This window comes from Orcinus orca, chromosome 1 (genome assembly GCF_937001465.1).
Source record: "Orcinus orca chromosome 1, mOrcOrc1.1, whole genome shotgun sequence".
In the NCBI taxonomy this organism is placed as follows: Eukaryota; Metazoa; Chordata; class Mammalia; order Artiodactyla; family Delphinidae; genus Orcinus; species Orcinus orca.
The window spans coordinates 184,932,750-184,956,128 of NC_064559.1; the positions used below are offsets into that span (position 1 = coordinate 184,932,750).

Below are 23,379 nucleotides of genomic sequence, written 5' to 3' on the forward strand. Positions count from 1 at the left end.
GTCTCCCCCTTTATATGAGGAGGAGAGCCAGTGACCCCAAAGGGGTACAGGGAGAAGGAGGTTGTTGGGTGGGTATTCAATCAGAACTACTCCAAGGTCTTTTCCTAGAGAGGAGGATGGTCAGTGTCCCTAGCCTCCCAAGCCCACACCTCACCACCCCAAAGCTTTCAGGACCAGAAAGTGTGGAGGAGGGAAGAGGGCAAGAAGGCTTTAAGGTTGCCCACTACTCTCCACCCCAACTTTCGGAGCCTGGGGCAGTGCTCTCTTCACACTCACCCAGGGAAATCGGAATCCAGAATGAGCCCCTCCCCAAGCGGCTTCCCCAGTGCGCGCGCCCGCCCCCCCATTACAGCATCGCTCTGGGCGCCAAGACGGATTCAAGCCAGGGACTGCTGCAGTCAGCTCTCCTCTGCCTCTCCTGTCTCCTGCAGCCTGTGTCCTGGCTCTGCAGCCTCCGGCTGTGCTTCGGACCGTCCCCTTTCCCTCCCCCGCCCCCGCCTAGGCACGACCCCTGGCTCAGGGCCTAGCGGTGGACGGGCACAGTGGGTACAGGTGGGGTCCCCAGCAAAGTCGACAGGTCTAGCGGGGTTCTCGCTCCACACTGGGGATGCCTGGGCTGTGTGGACTGTGAATAGGGGATGCCTGTCTGTGGCTCTGAGGCCCGGCACAGCGCCCCACCCTGGGAAACAGAGGAAGGGGGCTCTTAGACCCGAGGCCAGGAGCTGAAATCGAGTAGCTCACCCGGGAAACCCGAAGAGTCTCCTAGAGGGATGTGCCCGGGGGGCTGTGTGTGACATTCAGGGTGTGACTGTGCCTCAGTGGGGCGCGAGACCGTGTCTGGGAGGCTGTGTGACTGTTTCCCTAACCGCCCGCCTCTGGGCTGGGGTCCCTGTGCCTAGGCGGCTGTGCGTGACTGTGACACTGTGTGTGCCCGTTCCTGGGTCCCCGGCGGTCCCCGGGGAGGCGGGGGCTTATTCGCCCCCCCACCTGGGTCTCCCCAGCGCTGTCGCTCAGCTAAGCGGGGTCTCCTCTGAGACCCCGGCGGCCGTTCGCGAGCTGCAACCTCGGCCCTCCTGGGTCCCGTGCGGGGGCGGGGAGCTCGGTCCCCTCCCTCTCGCCGGCTCCGGGCTAAGCGGCCGTGCGCGGGGGCGGGGGCGGAGGCGGAGCGCGCGGGCGGGATCCCCCCCGCCTCCCCTTCCTGGTCCCCGGGAAATCCAGCCTCCGTGGCTTGGCCGCCTCCCGCTCCCGCGCCCGCAGCCGCTCGGCGCTCGCTCGGGGCTCAGCAGCCAGCGTGGCCCCTCAGCCTGGGGCTCCGCAGTGCCGGGCCCCGTCCTTGCCCGCCCGCCAGCCGCCGCAGCGCCCCCGGCCCGGGCCGCCGGCACCATGTAACCCGGCCGGAGCCCAAGCCGGGCCAGGTAAGGCGCGGAGAGGGGTGGGGACGGGGCCTCGCGCGCCGCGCCCTCTGCAGCGCCCCCCAGCCTCGGCCTGGCTGCGGCCCCGGCGCCGCCCACGCCCCGGGCTCCGGCGGCCTCGGCTCCCGGCCCCGGGATGGGGGAGGACTGGGCCTCCTCCGCCGCCCCCGCCCCGCCCTGGCTGCCCGCGGGCCTGACCGGAGGGACGGGTGGCGGACCACGCGGAGCGCGGACCGGCTCTCGGGGTAGAGCCGCGTGGCCGCCCGCCCCGGCCCAGCCCTGGCCCGCTGAGGCTTGGGTCTGGGAGGGAGTAGCCAGCTGGGTTGTGGAGGGCAAGTGGCGGTGTCGGGGAGATCCAGAGAGAAGTTTCCTCTGCAGGTGTGTGAGTGCGCGTGCGTGTCACCGTGGGTCTGTGGGTGATTGTGTGTGCCAGTGAGTGTATGCAGCGAGTGTGCGTGTGTCATTGTGGGTGAGTGTGTGCGTGTCAGTGGGTGTATGCCGTGTGAGTATGGAGGGTGTTGCTGTGTATGTGTCGGTGGACATGTGTGTGAATGAGTGTGTGTTGTCGCTGTGTGTGTGTCTGTGGATGTCTCTGAGTGTGTATGCGAATGGATGTGTGTGTGCCGGTGCGACTGTTTCTGTGAGTGGGTCCAGGTATCTGTGGCCTGTGTGAATGTGTGCGTGTGTGTGTGTGTGTGTGTGTGTGTGTGTGTGTGTGTGAGAGAGAGAGAGAGAGAGAGAGAGAGAGAGAGAGAGAGAGAGAATGTATCCGAGCAGTGTTCACTCTGAATCACTCTCACCTGGGCTTTGTCCCCTCCTCTCCCAGGGGATTTCTGGTGGTATTGGGGATGGGACAGGGAGAGGGGACTTTTCAGAGGTCAGCTCAAACCCCCTCCCCAGGGACTCCTCACCCCTGACTCAGGCAAGAGCTGCTTTGCACTTTCCACGTTGGTTCCCACCTTCACCTACCCCATGGGGTACCCTCTGTGATGCTACTGGTTGTGTCCTAGCTGCATGCTGAGGCCCTTGGGCCTGTGGGTGGGGGAGCTGGAGTGTATGTGCCTGTGTGTGCTTCTCCTTCTTGGGGCCTGGAACTTGTGTCACCCCAGTACTGTTTCACCAAGGGCCCTTTAGAGCCAGGAGCTCAGGAGGCCAGGTGGAGGCTTCTGTCCTGTTCTTAGTCATCAGAGCAGGTGGCTGTTTCCAGACTTCCAATCCCTAAATTTCCAAGTTCTGGGTCATTGGTTCAGCCCACTGACTCTGGTGGGTCTGTGCAAAAGCTCTTTGAAGTAATAATAATTTAAAAAAAATGCCCTTATGTCAGTTCAGGGCTTTTAAAAAACGCTCCCTTCTCAACACTTTTCTCATCTTCCTAACAATCCCGGGAAACAGGCAGGGCAGGTTAAGCCATATGAAATTGTCAATATTCAACTGTTTTTGTTTTTTACCTACAAAACAGCAATTTCATGTGGTTCAACTTAATATAATGCCAATTTACAGATGAGGATGTTGAGGCTTGAGAGGTGAATTGCATTCCCCACAATCACACACTGCTCGTCAGTGGTTCGGAAAGACTCCAACCCAGGTCTTTTGGTGACTCAAAGAGCTGGGCTGGGCCAGGGTTAGAGAGTGGTACTCCCTGGTGTGCTCTCTCTGACCCTGGTGGCACTGCCCTCCACCTCCACCCAGCATTCCCTGAGTGCTGGGGCTACTTCTGCACCCAGCTGCCAAGGCCTAAAAGGGAGAGAGGAGGAGAGAAGAGGGAGGGGAGGGAGAGGCTTCGTGAGTTGGCAGTGAATCAGGGTCTAAAAAGGGAGCCGGGAGGGCTAGGGTGGCAGGTGTTTCTAAAAGGAACATGAACATAGGATGAACAGCCTCAGATACAACCCCCGCATCCCCCACCCCCCCGCCCCACTGATCTGGCAGGCAGTGCCCACTGCATTTTATGCCAGGGGGCTCACATCCAAGGAGTGCGCTTGTATGTAGCTCTAGAGTGATGGCCAGGGGAGGAAGCTTAGAATTGACTTGGTCCAACCTCTTAATTACAAAGTGAGGAGACTGAAGCCCAGAGAAGGGAGAGGACTTGCCCAAGGTCACACAGCAAACTTGTGGGTTCCTGGCTAGTTTTAGCCTAGGAACTTTACAACCTTCCATGTTGCTTTCCATTCCTAGAAACCCCCAGTCTCACCCCACGCTTGCTCATCAAAACTGAGCAGAGGGCATTTGGGGAGAAGAAACAAAGACTCAGTAACCTTAAGGCTGTAGACCCTTCAACCTGGGACCCCTTTCCAAAGAGAAGGAGTTACAGATGTTCCTGGGAATGGGGATTCCTAGCCATACCCACCACTGAGGTAGGCCATTGAGCATCTCTTAATTCCTGCTGAGGGGTTGAAGCTGCTGCAGGCCAGACTCCCAGACTTTCTTCTGTGGCAGCAGCTGCCTTCATCTCTCTCCAGTTGATGTTGGAACTTGGGCTGGCTGAGCTCCATTTTCCTTCATCCCATCCAGTTTCTGATGCATTTTGCCTCATTGGCCTGATGGTTCCTTACTTCATATATTCCTGTTAGGTAGAGAAACTTCTGGGGCTTGTCTGATTTTGGAGGGGTCTGTGGTTACCCTTAAACTCTTTCTAATTAAGCCTTCCAGGAGCCTGGGCTAAATGATAAAGATAAGTGTTCCCGGGCTTCCCTGGTGGCTCAGTGGTTGAGAGGCCGCCTGCCGATGCAGGGGACACGGGTTCGTGCCCCGGTCCAGGAAGATCCCACATGCCGCGGAGCGGCTGGGCCCGTGAGCCATTGCTGCTGAGCCTGCGCATCCGGAGCCTGTGCTCCGCAGCGGGAGGGGCCTCAACAGTGAGAGGCCCGCGTACCGCAAAAAAAAAAAAAAAAGAAAGATAAGTGTTCCCATTTTACAGGTGGGAAAATCAGAATTCATAGAAGTGCTTCCTATTTGTTTGGTTTTTCTATTAATCTACTGAGATCAGTAGAAGAGGTTCTTTTGAGTGAGGGGACAAAAGAGCAAGTGACGACAGGAGGTTTTGTCTAGAGGGGCTTCTACAGACCCCTTCCAGTGTCTTCCCTCTCCATGGTCAGGAAACCGTTCCAGCATCTGATTTCATTCCACTTGGTAGATTCAAAGCTTTGTCTCTCAGTGGGGGTTGGAAGAACAGCTGCATACCCTCCACTCTACAAGCAGTACGTCTTGATTCCCTCTTTACCCACCCCTTCCCCCAGGTCTGAAGGCTGCTGGCTCAGCGGGCCTCCTGCCGTCTGGGGAGTCTGGGTTTGAGCTGGGGTGAGGTGGTGGCACCATCGTTATGGCAACGCACTGCCAGCTCATCGTTGCTAATAACTTGTCAAGTCCCTGGGCTCAAATGCAGCATGCCTTCCCATCAGTCCTTCTCCCCATGTTACAGAAAGAAAAAGTGAGGCTGTGAGGGAAGGGCCTGTGAAAAGGGAATCTGGGGAGGTGGGTGGCCTTGTCCTTGGGGTTTTAGCTGGAGAGCTGCGAGGAGGTCGCTTGGGGACTGGTTGACACATACGATTATATAAGTTTGCGTATGACTGCATGGGCTGTTACATGTGGATGCACTCAGAACATACTTGTATAAACCTGTACATGCTAGCTGACATGTTCATGTGCTGTTACACAGCGGTCCACATGCAAACACTCCTCCAAGCATCAGAACGTGCTTGTGCATGAATACTGCCTCTGCCCTCTGAACATAAGGCACCCGAGAAATCTGGGTTTGTGGGGGTGTCCAGGTATGTGGGTGGGGATCTGATCTTTTTCTGATGCTGCTTCAAAGTGTCTTGTTAACAAAGGGACAGAATGGTCCCAGGGTTCCTTTTTCCTTCCAGTCAAGAGCTCAGAATGGGAATGGGCTGGGGATGGTGTGAGCTCCTAGCTCCCCAAGGCCCCTGCGTTTATGCCCTTTGAGCTCAGGTATCTCCTGCCCCCCTCACTCTCTGTTCTTTCTCATCCTTCCCTCTTCCTGTGTGTAAATATTAAAGAGCTGAGCCTGCAGGGCTGATGTAGACATGGGGAGAGAATGAAATTGAAGGATTCCCTCGCCCCCATCCCGACACCCCCCCCGCAGTCCTCCGCTCCTGCCTCCTCCCCTCTCCCTTCTCCCCTCCCCTCACTCAGTGCTTCCACATGTCTCTCCTCCCCCCAGTCCAGATGGGAGCTGGCTCCTTCGGAAAGGGGGCTCAGAACGGGGTGTGGGGAGCTACCTCTCTCTGCCTCCCCCTGCCGTATCTGCTTACAGGGCTGGGGGCCCCCACGTGAGTATTTATTTTATTTTATTTTTTGGGGGGTGGTTGAGAAGGAAAGTGGTTTTAGAACCAGCTGTGAGTGGCGTTGAGAGGCTCAGGGCTGAAAGGAGGTGGGTGGGGTCCTCTCTCTAGGCTCACTCAGGGAAGCCTGGAGTCTGGGTTTCTTTTCTTTCTTTGGACATAGAGGGAAGAGAGGAGTACCAGGTGCCTCCGGTGGATGGGAGCGAGTGTGGGAGGGGCAGGGGAGAGGGGCTTCTGTACTAAACCGGGGGTGTAGTGGGGTAAGCCTTTCGTTTCTGGCATCCTGGGTTTCTGGCAACAGGACCGCAGAGTGGCTGGGAGCTGTCCCAAGTGCTGAATTGGACTCGGTGGGATTTGCTCCTTTGGAACTGTCCCGGGTATTGAATGGGGCTGTGTTGGGGGCCCAATGATGGAAAGGCTGCTGGGCAGTGCTGAGGGCTCGCTAGAAAAATTCTCCCTGATGACCTACTTTCCAAGGACAGGATCCCTGGACGGAAAGATAGATTTTGGGGTCCTTCCTCTGACCTTAGGCCTCACGGTTCCTAACGGTATTTGGGAAAGGGACTCCTCTTTTCCTGTTTCAGTTCCCCTCCCCTTTCCAAAACCACCCGACTGTTGGTGTGGGGGTAGGGATGGAGGGTGATGTTGCGGTTGTGAGCTCTCTTCTCTTGGGTAGTTTTTAGTGCAATAAGCTTAGGGGTATTGGCACCAACCTTTCTCCTACTGGGTCCCAGAACTTCAGGCTCAAGGCAGATCTGGATTAAGAGACTTCAGGTTTTGCTGGTTAGGCCTGGGGTGCGTAGAGCTCAGGAGTTTAGGATAATTTGATTGACCATGTAGCATCCCCCTGCCCACCATACTTTCAAACTCAGGACAGGAGACAGTGACATTTTCTGCAAGCCTGTCTCATGCTTTGCCCACCCCAACCAGAGCTCAGAGCAGCATTTGGGAGAGACTTTGTTGGGGAGAAAGATTTCCAAGCAAAGGACTTAAGGAGTGGGTGGGATTGTTCAGTGCCATGCAGCAGAGAAGGAGGAGGCTACTAGAGATGGGGCAGTGGGAAAAGAGAAAAATCTGGGGGGGAGAAAAATGATTCAAATCGGGGGATGGGGGTCTGGATTTCAGTTCTTAGCTCCCTTGTAAATCTTTCCCGCACTAATCTAGGGTCAGGATCATCTTAATTTTCTGGGTTCTTATGCTCCATCTTTGTAAATCTGAAGGGAATAGAGCAAGGACTTATTTTTCCAGGTCCCTTCCCTTGTCATCCCAGGGGGATGAGAGCCAAATGTCAGGACATGCAGATGAGGCTGTGGGGGAACAACAGGCAGGAGTGGATGATAGCAGCTTCACCTCCCATCCCCAAGGAACAATCAAATATTCAAATGGGATCCTTCTTGAGGGGAGAGGAAGGAGAAAGTTTCTGGATGCTGGGCAAAAACTGGGTGTGGCAGGGAGTTCAAAAAAAAGGGGAGGTATTTAGGGACCCCAAACTGAACCCGTTCATCCCTTTCCAGATGTGACTTCTACTTACTAAGGAGCCCCTCACCCATCATGTTTTTGATGTAACTCATCAAGATGATTCCTCCCTTCTCTAGCTGCTTGGGAGGAGCTGAGTTCTCCTATGCTGTGGATGCTGGGAGGTGGTGGGTGTGGGTGTGGGTGCCTGTTTGGGGAGGGGAGGTGTTTGTGCTCCACTCAGCTCCCTTGGTTACATAACAGCTTTGATAAGACTTTACTTTGGAGCTGCTGCTACTGCCTGAAGCAGTCACCCCTCCACCCCCACATGGAACGTTGGATGTCCACCCCCTTCTCCCTGGCCCATTGGAGGGTCCTGCTATTCACGACCCAGTGTTCCAGCAGCTGCCTTCCTGTTGGGAGGTGTCTTCAGCTTGCTCCCCTGCTCCCTACCCAGCTCCTCTTTTCTAAATACTTGCTTCTTTTATTATTGTGAGCCGAGATCACCCCCTGCCCCTTTACGTTTTTAAGCCTCCAGGTCTACCCTGTCTTTGCTGGGGCCCTTGGCTGGGGTGGGAGGGGTTCACTGAACATCATGAAGCTGCCCTCTAGGGAAGAAGAGAAGCATCCCCAAGAAGTTTTAAGGCCCAGAGATAATTTTCTTCCTGTTCCTCCCTCTGCCCCAATAGCTGTTTTGGAGTCTGGGAGCCGTGGACCATACCCAGAGATACTGGGAGGAAGAACTCTGGCCTTGATATTTTCTCTTCATTTCCCCTTTCAGAATTAAAAAGTTGTATATATATGGGAGGTGGGGGCTGCCTGTTGGGTGGAAAAAGGTGCACCTATTCTGAGGTGTACCTACTCCATTGTTCCCTGCCTCCCAGGTTGTCTGTGGAAATATTGGTTATTCCAGGCATGAGACAAGGGGATGACAGAGCCCTTTTTTGGAATGACTTTTGTTTTCTTTGAGTGGGTAGGAATGGAGTATATCCAGGAGTGGGCATATCCTATTGATAATAGGAATAACTTTCCAAAATGAAGTGGGAGACTGGCAAGAGGAGAGAGCAAACGCAAACTTGTGATGTCACTTGGAGAGAATGTGGACTCCTGGCTTTGTGCACGTCTCTGCTATTCCAGTGCATGTGCATGTGTGTGTGACTGTGTATATGTCCATACGTATGTGCGAGTATGCTGTATGAATGGGTACAAACACATTTATGAGTTTGTGTATTACGTGATATGTATGTATGACTCTGTGTATGCGTCTATGTATATATGTGACCATAAAGGCAACTACTTAAACCCGTGTGTGGGAGGGTGCTCACCCAACCATACATATATGTGAGTGTAAGTATGCATGTGAGCACGTATGTGGGGGCACATGAATTAACAGCATGTGAATATGTGTACATAAGTTGAGTCATTCATGTGAACAAATGTGACAGAAAGAATGAGACGGAGAGATTCTGACTAAACATTGGGACTGTCCAAAAGTTGTTTTCACACAAGCTTGAACTTGATCCACTCTCATGCCTGTGGCTCTTTTCCAAAAACCAGGCTCCTCGAGGTGTCTCAAGTTATCTTCTCATGGGGACCCAGCTCTTCCCTGCCACCATCCGTATGAAAGGATCTTGCAGAGGAGAAAACTGTACAGGCCTTGGGGACAGCTGAGAAAGGGAGCTGAGCTCAAGGCACATCAGATGCTATGGTGCTCAGGGGTGTATGTAGGGGAAAGAGTTTGGGAGCTTGAACGTTACTGCTGAAGTTTCAAGAATGAAGCAGAACAAGCTGGGCTTAGTGGATGAAAGGGGTAGGGATTTTTAGGGAGGCCCAAGTGTGTGCATCAGCTTCACACATGGGCGTGTGTACGTGTATATGTGTGCATTACTTGTCTACGCCTTAATATGCATGTCTGAACATAAATGCACTTTCTAAAATGTATACATACACGTGAAAAATCTACAGGAATGTACATACCAACAGAGGGATTTGTCGACATGTGCATACATGCTAACACACATATGCATATAGACAGAGTAGAAGAAATATGTGGGCATGTGTTAATACTGGCCTGATTGCCACCCACGATGACATACACGTGCACCTCACTCACCCAGGTTAACAACAGCCTACAAATAGTCCCTGTTCCATCACATGTGCCTCCCCCAATTCATCCATTCATTCAGCCAGCGTTTTTCTTATGTCGGTGATGTGCCACATACCGTGCTGGACACTGGTGATGGTCCTTGACCTCAGGTAACTTACAGTCTAGAGAAGGTAAAAGACCTGGACCCAAGTAAGGAGAGTGTTCAGGAAAGTAGGAGGACGTAAGTGTTCACGGGGGCAAGTGGATGCCTATGGAGGGCTTGGTCAGTTCTGGAGCGGGGAAGGGAAGGGTTTGGTAAAGGAGCCATAGAAGAGGAGGCCTTTGAGCCAAGGCTTGAACAGGTGTTCACCAGGTGGGCAGAGGTAGGAAAAGGTGGTTTAGTGACAGGAAATGTCCCAACTGGTCTCCCTACCTCCACCCTTGCCAGCCCCTCCTCCGGAGAGTCTCCCCACAAAAGCAGCCAGCTTAAGATGAGATCATGCCTTTCCAATGGCTTTGCATCTCACCCAGAGTGAAATCCTAAGTGCTTAGTGGGGTCTGAGTGACCTAAGTGCTGTGTGTAAAATAGCCTCCAGGGACCTCCCTGATCTCAGATGCCACCCCTACAAGTGCCTCCCTTCTGTTCCACAAAGATGCTGAGCACAGCCTCACGTTGGGGGCCTCTGCTTTTCCCTCAGCCTGAAACGCTCTCCCCTCCAGATACCCACATGACTTGCTCCCTCGCTTGATTCAAGTCTTTGCTCAGAAGTCACTTTTTTGGAGAGGCCTCCTCCACAGTCTATCTTTTTTTTGTTTGTTTTTGTTTTTGCGGTATGCGGGCCTCTCACTGTTGTGGCTTCTCCCGTTGCGGAGCACAGGCTCCGGACGCGCAGCCCCAGCGGCCATGGCTCACGGGCCCAGCCGCTCCGCGGCATGTGGGATCTTCCCGGACCGGGGCACGAACCCGTGCCCCCTGCATCGGCAGGCGGACTCTCAACCACTGCGCCACCAGGGAAGCCCCACAGTCTATCTTAAATAGCCCCTTGTCATGCTGTCCTCTCACCTCCCCTTTTTAAAAAATAATTCAGCACTTACCACTTCCATTATTTCATATATTTGTTCATCATCTCTTTGTCCATTAGGAGAGAAACTTCATGAGAATGGAGCAAGAAAATGTTTTGTTCACTACTGTACCTACTGTGTCCAGAGGAGTGCCTGGCTTGGAGGCACTCAATACGTATCTGTTGAATAAACAGATTTTAGGAAGATCGCACTGGCAGCCAGTGAGGAGAGTGGATCGGGCTGGGCCAGGATACAGGCAGGGAGATCAGTTAGGAACCCATTGTAAGAGCTTTAGTGAGAACTTAGGATGAGGGCAGCCTGATGGAGAACGTTGGGAGTGGAGGTGGAGAAGGGCAGATACAGTGTCCAAACACGCGCATGTATGCACACACAGGCACACGTGTGCACATGTCATATTTTAGCCAGTGACATCTCCTATCTTAGTCGCGGAAGGCTAAGGAAGAAAGTAAAAGTGTCTTTATATGTAAATTGGTACGTATGTCATGACCACCCAGTGACAAGCGGGACAGCCTCCAGCTAACCTGGATGATGGGATCTTCTCACCACCACCCCACATATGTCTACCCCTGTCAGCCAGGCTGCGAAGGGCTGCCAGGCAGGTTCCATTTGATCAGTGATGCAGGGCCCCTGCCTGAGGGAATAGGGATAGGGCACAGGGTGCTGAGCGGTAGAAAGGGTCTTTGGAAGGCAGAGTCACAGAGCCTGAGAGACACACGGGGAGAAACACGTGGACCCTGAGAGGGGTGCTCAGAGCCCGTGAGGAGCTCAGGCCTGGCCGAGACTTCCTGAGGCCAGATGTGGTGGGAGGCAGGACAGCATCCTCAGGCAGCGTCCACTTTCTAGCCCTCACCTTTCCCTGCCCCCACTCCTCTCCCTGTTCCACTCTGGTCCCGTTTCCTAGCCGGGTGGGTGCCTTGACCAAGTATGGGCTTAGGAGTGAGTGGTTCCCCACTAGGGTGTGGGAGTTCCGGGATGTGGGGACACCCAGGGAACTGGGACCCGATTTCTAGCGGACAGGCTGGGGCTTTGGCGGTAGGGAAGGAATCTCTCTGAGAGGCTCAGCTGTGTCTGATTTCCTCTCTAAGGAAAGAGCATAGAGACTTGAGCTTGTGTTGCAGAATGAGGAACTGAGGTTAGACCTCAGGCACGACCATTCAGCTTCTAGGGTGAAGTGACTGAAACTTAGTACCTGGGGAACGCTTGGAGGCGGGCTGGTAAGAAAAGGAGGAAGAGGTGGGACCTGTGGGTCAGCCCCGCTCGTGCCGCTGCCTGACCGGCGTAGGGGGCGGGCCCTGAGGCCTAAAATCCGCGTTGAGAGATCCTCCGCAACCCCTCCAAGAGCTGGGTTGCCTCATTTCCAAGAGCTAGAGCCCCTTCCAGGTTCCGGGGTGTATGATGGGGACCTTCTGCCAATCTCTCCTCTCATCTGGACCAGGGGCGGGGGCGCTGCCGCCGCTCCCCTCCCACCTGGGCTCTGAGCGTGGGGGTTGGGCCGAAAGAGCCGCCAGAGCCGCCCACCTGCCCGCGGTGTCATGGCAACGACTCTGCCCACGTGGACGACGAGGAAAGGGAGGAGAAGAGAGGAGAGGAGGCACCACAACAGACAGGAGAATGGGAGGGGGCTCCTCAGGGTCTTGCACGCGGGAGCGCCCATCCCTCCAGCTTGGCCCAGGGCCCCCGGGGCAGGGTGGGGCTTGTGCTCCCGGCCTGGCCTCAGAGAGTGCGTGTCCTTGGGCGTCCTGAGTGATGACAACCTTGGCCTCCTGGGCTGGGCGCCCCCCCAGTGGAGTCCTGGGGGAGATGGGGCTTTGGTATGTGCAGACCTCTCCTTCTCGCCCTACCCCACAAGTCCGGGATGGTGCCTGGGGTTGAGGGGATGAGAGCACGACCTACTTCTCCATTTTCTCACTATTTTTCAAAAGGAAAATGACCCACTTTTCAGCCAATCGGACTGGGGCCTTTTCCCAGGCTCATTCCCTGAGCCCCCCTGCCCAGGCCTCTGCTCCATCCTCAGCCTGTTAGTCACGTGCTGGACCCACTTCCTGAGGGAAGCAGGTGCACCTGTGTGGAGGGTCCGTCCCTGCCATCTGCGGCAGGCAGGGGAGGGGCCTATTCCAGGGGTGGCCAGGGCCCGAGTGATTTTACGTCAGCCCCCCTTTGGGTTGACAGTCCCCATTGACGGCCATGGTCCTGGGCACTTTGAGTGTCCTGTCTGCCATCCCCTTACACTGCTAGGACGCACACCGTGGAGGGGCAGGAAGGACTCTGGGGAGGGTGGGAGAAGGACTGTACCCCTCCTCTCACTCTGTATTAGTGGGTGATGGTGGGCTGTCTTCCCAAGCTGCACCATTTCCATGTGGAAAGGGAGAGCCGGTAGCACTGGAGAACCATGTCTGTCTGTCTGCCTTCCAGAGAACCCTCCTAGAGGGTTCTGTCTATGCCTCTCTTCCCAAGCCCCTCCTCCTCTCTAGGATATTGGTCTGGGCCTCAGAGCCCCCTCCCTCCCTCAGCTATATTGGCTTGGGCTGGCTTGGGGGGGGTGATTAGGGATTTAATTATTTAGTTTCTCCAGCTCAGTAGATTAATTCCATCCATCACAGGCAGGCTGAACCATCTCCCGATCTTTGGGTTGCCTGGCCAACCCCAGAGGGAGGCAGCATCATTGCTCACCTGGGCCTAGTATTGGATCTGGGAACAATGGATAAAGTTCTTGTTGGGGGAGGATTTAGTGTATGACATTGAGCAGATGTGGGTGCTTAAGTGATGTGAAATGAACATGTATGTCGGTTGTGTGGGGATAAACATGTGAACGTGTATGTGAGGTTCTGTATCTGCACAGCTTCTGTGTGCACAGGCATCAATGTCCATTGGATGAAAATGCACGTGCGTGTGGACCCTTGTGGGAACAAGTTTGTATATATCTGTGCACATTATGTGATGATGACTAGCTATTTGAGGACAAATGCCATGTGAGTTGCGTTGGATGAGTCTGCATGGCTGTGTAAGCTGCTTCTGGAGAACACGTGTGTTAAATTGTGAATAAGCAGTCTTGGGACCGGATGCCCATGTGCAAGGGAGGGATGGCAAGGGTGGAGGTTTCCTGAGGCTGAGTGATGAATCAGGGCACACTGAGGGTCCACCTGGTGACCTCAACAGACCAGTTTGGTCAGAGAGAGATGCTCCTTTAGACCTGCCAGGGGTTGGTCTCCTAGTGGTTGAGAGTGTCATGCCAGGACTAGATCCAGATTCAAATCCTCCACCACCTGTGTGACTTTGGGCAATTTTCTTTGCATTTCTTAGCCTCAATTTCCTCATCTGTAAAATGGGAATAATAATGGAACCTACTACAAAGGATGGTTGCGAGGCCTACACAAAGAAGTACATCTAAAGCACTTAACACAATGCCTGTTCAGTTGTAGGCATTCAAAGAGCTGAGCCTTACACTTCAGAGTTGAAAGGTACCAGAGGGTGTATGATCTGAAATGTGTTCTGTGCTTGAATGCATACTATACCATCCTCCAAAGTGGTCCTCCAATCTCAGCTTATATGCCTCCCTGGACAGGACACTCCCAGCTCTTCAGGAAACCCACGTCACACTTTACCAGCTCTGCCTGCTGGAGAGTTCTGGTCCGGCTGCAGGGAGTCATTTCCCTCATGCCTTCTCCCATTTCTCTCCCTATTTCTATGCACCAGCCGAGGGGTGCTGCTTCTTGATGGCTCAATTATTGATCTTGAACTTATTGAGCATCTACTATAAGCCAGGTTTTGTTTATACAGAGATAGATCAGATGGATCCTGGTTTTCAAGGAGCTCACAGCCTGCAGACAGCTATTTATCCTACTGTGTTGAAGTATGGGACCTTAGAGAAGGTAGCAACTGCTGTGCTCTGGGATTGATGAGGAGGGCACGCTTAGGTGAGGTTTCTCGGAAGAGAGGATACTTGAACTGCATCAGAGGCAAAGTTGGGAGGACAGGCTTTCCATACGGAAGAATCTCATAGTCTGTGCTGACTCCTCTCCCCATACTCTCTCCCGTTGTGGTCCTAGCTCCTGCTAAGCCCGGAAGTCCAGCGAGGAGAGCAGGGGTTAAGAGACCCTGGCTGCTGGGGGAGGATCAGGCAGAGCAGAGGGGAGGGAGGTGGCACCCCGTCAACCTGGCAGTTAGCCAACCAACTAGCCCTCATCGGGTCCCCTGGGGGCTGGCTCTGTGCTTGACTTCCCTGTAGGAGAGGCCCAGAGAAGACAGACCCTGGTGCGGGCAATCCTGGCCCCACCTCTCACAGAGAGCTTCCAGGACAGTGTGCCAACCCAGGAGGCAGGCTTCATGGGGCAGCAAGACACCTGGGCCAGAGAGTAGCACAGGCCACAGGCCTGGCCTGGCTGAGAAGCTGCTGCCCAGGGGACCCTTGCCATGGACTTGGGATTCTACCTGTTGTTTTCTAATGGCCCTAGAAGGTTCAGGTCTGGCAGCATCCTGGAGGCCAGGGCAGCGTCAGCCCAAAGCTCATCAAACACATACAAATAAAAGAAGGCACTAGGGTGCTCACGTCAGGAGAAGCCAACGTGTGGAAACATATGTGCCAGTTGCCTTGAACAGATCAGCTTATTTTCTCATTGCCACAGCCTTAGAAGGTAGGTATCGTTATCCCTATTTTACAGATGACCAAATTGAGACTCATGGTCACGCAGGAAGACTGAGATGAAATGGTCGGAAGCAGATGATTGTCTTTTCAATACCGAGCAATAAGTTCACCGGGCTTTCCCTCCCGGATCCTTGGAGTTGGAAGAAAGACCACCAGCCCTGGCTGCGGGGCTCAGTGGGGTCTACAAATCAGGGGCGTCGAGCTCTCTCAGATGCCATCACCTTTGGCCACCAGAGCTGCTCTGCTGTCTTCAGCATGCTTAAGGGGTGGGAGGTCTTCAAAAGGAACCTAGGCAAACAAAGTCCTGGGTGAAGCATGAAACAAATGAGTATTCAGGGTTTGGGATCTCTGATGCATACCTGATTCAGGTATGGCTACAGCCTCTGACTGAGGCTGTCTGAGGAACCCTGTCAAAGGCGCTGCTCCCAGATCGCACATGTTTTAGCGTTTTCTCCCTGGTAGTCAGGAGCTAACCCCCAGCCCTGTGCTACTTGACCCGCAGTACCTTAATCCTCATGACATCATGGTGAGAAAAGAGCTAGGCTTGTCCCCATTTGGAAGGTGAGGAAACTGAACTAGAGAGAGATGCAGGGACTTCCTTAAGGCCACGTGTCTAGTAACTGGTGGACCTGGGACGTGAACCCAAACAGTTGTCACTCGGGACCCATCACCCACAGTCTCTCTCGTTAGCCGTCCCTGACCAGGGTCCTATAGGAGTCTAGTCCTGGGATCCTGCCTCTCAGCGGTTGGCTGGGATGACTTCCCCAAAGCAGACTCCTGGAGACCTTCAGGAGGGGGAGCAGGGACAGGCTGAGCAACCTGAGGATTGATGAGTTGACAGAAAGGGAAGAACGGGCCCAAAGCAGTTGGCTGTGGCCGCAGCTAGCGGGTATGAGGGGTGAGGCTGGTCAGGCGGAACTGTATCTCGTAGGGCATTTGGTAGCCCTGGAGAAGCCTGAACTTTGCTTCTGGTGCCTCTGGGCTATATGGCCCCAGCTGGGAGAGAAGCTGGGACCCAGAGAGTCTGGAGGAAGAGACCTATTTGGGGCTGGGAGATTCCCTCCTCACGGTCTCCTCCTTCTGCTCTGCAGTGTGGGGAGTGTAAATTTCCCCCTTCATTCCTCTTTCCCCTTGCTGCCTTCCTTGAACTCTGCCAAGGGGCACACCTCGAGAGCCCCAGACGTGGCTGGAAAAGAACCATCTTTACCTGCCATTTGAGAGGGCCTAGATAAACAGTGACGAACAGGGCTGGGTTTGGTGGCGGGATTTCGAATACCAAATCCTCCAGGGGCTCTCTAGAGCCCTTATGGGGAAAGGAGCGGAGGTCCTTTCTGTGGGCTGCTGGACACAGGAGTGGAGTGGAAAGTGACGACATTCATTCATGCGATAGATACTTTTTGAGCACCTGTTCGTGCTAGGCATTGCTCTAGACACTCAGAATACTGCAGCACATAAGACAGACTTAGTCCCTGCCCTCCTGGGGCTTATATTCTGCTATGGGGAAACATACTATAAACATGTAATAGATAAAGAAAATAATTTCAAAGAGCAATAGTGCTATGAAGGCAATGAAACCGGGTGATGTAGAGCGTTTCTGGGGGATGGAGTCCGACTTTAGTTAGAGAGTGGTCAGGGAGGGCCTCTCTGAGCTGAGACCTGAGAGATGAGACAGAGGAAGCCATGGGAATATCTGGGGCAGAGTGTTCCAGCAGAGAGAACATCAAGTACAAAGCCCCCTGAGGTGGGATTTTCAAAGAGATTATGGGTAGTGTGGGTTATTCATGGGCTGAGCGCTGTCCAACGGGTCAGGAGATGGATTTAGACTTGGATCTTCCTGTGTCTCAAGTGTTTTGGAGCAGAAAGCCCATTTTCTGTAAAATTCCTACCCTAAACCCCTAGGAAGAGTTGATTAAATGAAGTAATAAAGGTGAATGAAAAAGATCCCAAACCTCCCTCCTGTTCTGTTCCCCCTCCCTTCTTTCCACTTTCTGGGGTAGTGAGAGGAAGAGAAGGCTTTTCCAGGGTCCTAAGGGTGGGGGCTGGGCACGAGGCCTGCCGAGTCTTCAGTGACAGAGCTGGGTAGCGAGGTTGCAAGAGGCCAGGGGTGAGGAAACCAGCCCAGCTGTGGAGATCCTGCCGAAGGCAGCTGAGAAAAGCCAGTGCTGAAATGGTCAAGGGGGCTGGGACAGCCCTGGATGCAGGAAAAGGCTGGGGCTGAGGAGGAATTCCTATCCGTGGGCATGGGAGTGTGGGCTACAGGTCAGAGGCTCTGTGTTAGGGCCCCCCACTAGCTGGCCCCTTCACCGGGGACGGAGCCCCAGCCTCTGAGCTGCTGTCAGGATAGGGGGTGGAGGAGGACTGGAAAGGGAAACTGAGGCAGAATCCTGGCCACTCTGGTTAGGTTGACACAGGGAAAGGGGGTGGGAAGGCAATGCCTGAAACTTTGAGGTCCCAAGGGCACACGTAGCTCACCCGCAGGTGTGGAGGAGCCTGGGCCTACAGCAGCAAAATGAATTCCAGGCCTCACTTGCTGTAGGTTCTGCTATGTTGGAACTGGTGAGGGGATGACCTCAGAGGCTCCAGCGTGAGGGGACTAGAGAAGGCTGATCCACAGCAAGAGAGCAACTGTACCCTTTTGCTGCCATCTGGACCGTCATGTCCAGCTTGTAGCTCTTCCAGACAGCTTCTTGGGGGAAGGCATGAAGCAGTTAATATTTGATTTCTGAAATCTTTATCTTTGCCCAAAGCATCACTTTGTGTCAGCCTCTGAGACCCTGGCTTTTGTCGAAGGCACCTTGCTCCTTGGCTGCCCAGGTGTGGACAATCTTGAGTAAGAACTGCTTTTTTCCAGTAGAATACCTTCGGTCTTATATAGCTGTCCCAGAGATACTAAGTGACCTACTCAAGGTCACACTGTAACCCAATGGAGGAAGTCATAAAAATGAAAATGCAAATACGGATAGCTACCTTTATTGAGTATTCACCATGTGCCAGGTGCAGTATTATATGCTTTACCTGGTTAACCATGACATCCTTCATCCCTTTCTGATGGTGCTAATATTATCCCCATTGTACAGAAGAGAAAATAGGCTGAGAGAGGTGAATCACCTGCCCAAGTACACACAGCTAGTAAGTGAATGGAAAGGGACTTAATGGAGTCTGACAACAGAGGCTATACCAATAACTGCTTTGATCCAGGGAGTTTGGGAGTCACCTAGGTCTCAAGAAAGGAAAATCAGCTGGTTTGGCCACACAGGGTCCTGGGGGAGAGGACAAGAAACCACTGTGACTCTTTCCTCTGCAGCCCTTTTCCTTCCTCCATTTCCCATTGTTTTTCTGGAAGGTAATTGCTTGGGGCAGTGACAACCTCCTGGCGAATTACACAGCTGGTTTCCCAGTGAGATTTGTAACAACAACTCTGCCAGCCTGGCAGCCCCCAGCAAGTTCCAGTTTAAGACACTAATTGCTGGATTGTGTAGTTGGTGCTAAATTGGGTAATTTCTCGGTGACAGCATGTGTGCCACTTCTTCCAATCCCAGATAGATGCGAGCTGCATCAGAGAATGTGTCACTCACAGCACCCTCCTAGCCTCCTTCACTCCCCACTTCCTAGCCAGCTACAGGCAACTGCAAAAGCGGCTGCTTCCCTGGGCTCAGAGGTTCACCATCTGGGCAGCCCTCTGTGTGCTGGTGGCCTGGGATAGTAGATAGATGACTTGGTGCAATAAAATGGGGGAAAGTAGCACCAGCACCCAGAGTTGTCAGAGGGTTTCGGGGAGCTTCCTTTATTCTGTACTTATCTGACCTTGGACTTGGAACAAATTCAGTACTCACCACTCAGGGGAAAAGGCTAAACCACACTTTGGTTACCTCTGGAGTGTGTAGTATGTGTGTGGTTCTTAGTCGTTTGTTTCCTTTTTAAAAAACAAAACAAAAAAACCAAATTCATTACTGTGTTCCTTCAGAAGGGTGTTTAATCCGTTTGGCTTCCCTGAGCAGCAGCCCAGGTATGAGGAAAGCTCAGGCCTTGGAGTGGGACTACACTGGGTTTGACTTCTGGGTTTGTCACCAACTGTATGACCTTGGGACGGTCAGCCCCTCCAAGCCTCAGTTTCTTCTTCTGTAAATTGGGAGGTGGGGATCATATCTATCCCTTGGCATAGTTGTGGGAATTAAAATGTCATAAGTGAAAAGGATCTTGTTCTTTATAGGCTCACATTCACTCAACAAACACCTGCCATCTACCAAACATTGTTCTAGGAGTGGGGGGGGGGGTAATGCAGTGAATAAGATGGACGAAATTCCTGCACTTACATGGAGCTCACACGCTCCATGTAAGAGAGACAGACAATTTCTGAATCACACAAATTGACAATGGTAATGATAGAAGAGCTATAGAGGTACACAGTGCCTTGAGAGCACACAGCAGGGGGATCTGACCTAGTCAGGGAGGCCAGAGAAAGCTTCCCTGAGGAAGCAACAACCGGGCTGAGATCTGAAGGGTGTGTAGGAGTTAGCAAGGCAGAGGTGGACGGGAAAAGCTTTCTGGACGGGTGCGGGGTGGGGAATAGGCCCCGTGATGGGAGAGATCATGGGACTGCAGAAAGACTGGCCTGGCTGGAGCAGAGGAAGCAAGGGGGAGAGTGTTGTGAGCAGAGTTTGGAAGCCCAGGAAGGGCCAGAGGCTGCAGGCCTTGTTGGATGGGTTAAGGCATTTTATCCTAAGAACATCAATAAGCCAGTGAAGAGTTTTAACCACAGAAGTGACATGATCAGATTTGTGTTTCCAAATGACCATTTGGATTGGAGCCGGGTAAGAACGGAAGCAGGGAGACCATTTAGGAGGCTTTTGCAGACGTCCAGGCAGGAGATGATGTTCTGAGGTAGTTGGATTAGTTAGCAGTGTTTTCTGCTGCAAATACAGAAAATCTGGCCAACAGTGGTTTAAATAAAGAGTTTACTCCTTCCTGCATTTAGGCCTGGAGGAAGGCAACTGCTTTATGTCGGAGCCATGGCTCAGTGACTCCAGGGCCAGCATTTCTGTGGCAAGACAGCTGCCCTAGCTCCAGGCATCATGATTGTATTCAAGTTGAAAAGAAAGGGAGGAAGGATGGTACTTGCAAGCCCCTCCCTTTTATTATAAAGGCAAAAATCTTTCCCAGAATCCCTCATCACATTTTTATGTATATATCGTTAGCTACAAGTGAATCATGTGGCTTCTAGGTACAAGGGAGGCTGGGAAAGGGGAAAGGAGGTTGAGAATGAGTTTTGGCTAGTCAGCCGACAGTGATTTGGTGCATATGGAAATAAGTGGGCAGATCTATTTTTAGGAAGCGGAATCCATAGGACTTGGCGATGGATTGCATTATTAGTCCCCTCCTCGCTTGTTTTTCCTGACTGTGGATTATGTTTAGTAAGGGGGTGGCAGCAGAAGGTATGTGATCATAAGTGTGATATATAGGAGGAAGTTTATATAATGGAATCTATATCAATTAAATCTTCTCTTTAGGAAATCCATCAATTGGATATCTTCTTCTCCCAGTAATTTGGATTTGATTGTATTGTTTAATATTTGGACGTTGGGGATTTGGGAAGTCCAAAATGAAGGCTTCACATGTGGGATTATATTGTGTAACCTTTTAGAGTTTACAGAGTGGTTTTGTATCGCTTGATACTAAAATCCTTGGAGATAGGTGAGCAGGTATCATTAGGCTTAGAGAGGGTAGGTCACTTGTCTAATGTCACACACTTTCTGGTCTCAGGGCTTGAGCTTTTTCCACTAGCGAGTACTGCCCTGTAGGACATGGGTAAGGGAGTTGGGGCTGGCTTGTCTGGAGAGAAGCAAACACAGGGACCCATCTCCTTTGAGACTAGAGCTGGGAGGACATGGATTGATGCTAAAGAGACTGATAAGATCTTGATGAAGGTTTAGGGCTGGCAGCAGCACCTGTGTGGTGGTGGAGGAAGGGGGGAAACCTGGGAATGCCCACCATTGGTGTGGACATTCCCAGGTTTGATGTGGCCACAAAGAAAGCAAATGGGATGGTCTGGGTTTCTGTCAAAGTGGCCTTCTGTGCTGTGAGTCTCAGACATGGGTCCTGCCTGGGGCAGGAAGAGGAGGACCATGCCATGGATGAAAGACCAAGCTATCAAAGCTTCTTTCCAAGGTGGGGAGATGCTTCTAGGTGCTTTTCCAATAGCTGCTTGAGAGGCCATTTTGGTCTGACATCCCCTCCGCTTCCCCAGAGGGGGGCAAAGGAGGAGAATTGTCATCTAGAGCCAGGCAGTTAATATCTGTGAGGTGCCCCCCACCCAGTTCCCCTCCAGGCAAGATAACGAACATCTTCTCCAGCCCAGGCCATAGGGTGGGCCAGGGGCTGGGCATATCCTACCTTCCCCTCTATGGAAGATTCCCAGGAGACTTCACAATCTTCCTCATTGTCTCACATCCCTCAGGGTCAGGAAGTTCTTCTTGTTGTCTGACTGTGTCTCTTCCACTACTATTAATCATGTCCGCAGAGCTAGCTCCTCCTGACATCCCTGTGCCTAATAATGGCATCATTAGTCTTCCAGTCACGGCTGCTGCAAACTTCAGAGTCGTCTTCCTTTCTGACCCTCTCCCATCTCTTCCCAGTGTTTTCCAAACCCGTGTCTGCTGGAACTCTCTCACCCCACGCCTCAGAATTCCTTATTTGCCCAACTCTTCTGCCTTTATGCTTGCTGTTCCCTCCACTGGGAATTCTCTCTCCCTTACACACAGCCATCTTGTTCTCCAGCTTAAACACACTTTTCTCTGGGAAGTCTTCCTCAATTTCCCTCTATTGGATCTGCTCTTGCCCTCATCTTAACTGGCCTGACATTTTGGTACCTCTTTCCAGCACAGTCTTTTATTCATCTACTTAGCGAACATTTATTAAGTACCAGCTCTGGGCAAAGCCCCGAGTTAGGTGCTGGAGATCCAGTGATAAATAGAGGTTTGTTCCTACCCTGCAGAAGACCAGATTCTAGTTGGGAAGACAGAAACTGAAACAGACAATTTCAGTGCAGTGTGATAGCTGCTTTCATGGGAGGAACCCAGGGTGTGATAAAAACCCAATAGAGAGGCATAACCCAGAATAAGAGCACAAAAAGTCTTCGAGGGAAGGTGGGCTTAATATGAGTAAGTGTTAGTTAGCCAGGGGAGTTGGTTGGAAGGTGGATGAAAGGAGATTCTAGGAGGAAGGAGCAGCTTGTGCAAAAATACAGGGACCTAAAATAACCCTATCACGTGAGAGATTGTTCCCGTTAGACTACAAGCCTCTCGATGACAGGGGCCACACTTAAATCACCTCTATACACTTCTCATTCCGAGTATTATTATGGTAGCTGCTCAACAAATATTTGTGGAATGGAATCATATTTGAGGGCAATGAAAAAAAAAAAAATGCAGTGGCTCAGCACCATGGACAGATCACACAGACACCTGCAGTTGGAGGTAGTCCAAACTGTAAGCTCATTTGCAACATTTGCATAATGAAGCCAACTTCATTTCTCTGGGGGCCCAAAGGCTCTGCATCATGGGGGATCCAGTCAGTCCTGGTTTGGGGGGTTGGGCAGGGAAACTGTCAAGGCCTGAGACTGGTCCTCGGAGGACTCCAGGAGAATCTCTTTTCCTCTTTGCTTACCACCCTTTTCTTTTTGGTCAGGAGCCAGTGGTCCTGAGCCTTCTGAAGTTAGGATTCTGCCTGGCGGTGGGAATCCTGACACCAAGGATGGGACAACCCGGATGGTGAGTAGTAGGAGACTCTGGGAGATGGGGTTCTTTTTTTTTTTTTTGGAGATGGGCTTCTTAAATCAGAATAACCTGGGTTTGAATCTTGATTCAAAGTGACTCACCCATCTACCGGCTTTGTGACCTTACCATTTTGAGCTCAATTTTCTCATGGGTAAGTGTGGATAATGTCTACACATAGGATTTCAGTGGGATTAGAGAATATTAGGTATGCACAGTACCTGGTACGTAGCAAGTGCTCAGAGATGAGCTGTGAGCAGGATTTGGAAGAAGCCATCCCCATGGTGGGTATGGGGAGGCCGTGGAGGGGAGGAAAGGAGGAAGAGCCTTGGAGGTGCTGCTGTCTGGAGTCTTTGAGGCTGTCATCACCTCATAGTCAGCAGATGGCCCAGGAGCCTGGTCTGGGATGAGAGAGGGCGCCGTCTGCCAGCTCCTCAGTCCCTGTCCCTCCTGCTGGCACCCCCTCCTGCCGTAGCTCCTGTCCTGGCAGCTCTGGAGTCCTGATTGGAGGCAGTACTTGCTGAGAGCTGACCTCTCTGTCCTGTAGTCTTGGCAAGCCTGGGATGGGGGCCAGGAGCACTGGTTCCAATGCTTTCTCTCCATCACCCCCCTGCCCTGCCAGCCCACTGTTCCT

The 23,379-nt window shown here is 52.7% G+C and overlaps 1 protein-coding gene across 4 annotated transcripts in view; it reads left to right on the forward strand.

The window, feature by feature from the left end:
• Window positions 1-409: 409 nt before the first annotated feature.
• Window positions 410-23,379, forward strand: part of DLGAP3 (DLG associated protein 3) — a 66,591-nt gene continuing 43,621 nt past the window's right edge. The window contains exons 1-2 of one of the 4 annotated variants that reach the window (XM_049695429.1): window positions 410-1,415; window positions 22,660-22,742. The gene's annotated coding sequence lies outside the window, so the exon portion shown is untranslated. Of the gene's footprint in view, window positions 1,416-1,650; window positions 1,791-5,534; window positions 5,699-22,659; window positions 22,743-23,379 lie in introns of those variants that run through there. The other 3 variants (XM_004266485.4, XM_049695390.1, XM_033422208.2) reach the window with 3 other exon arrangements.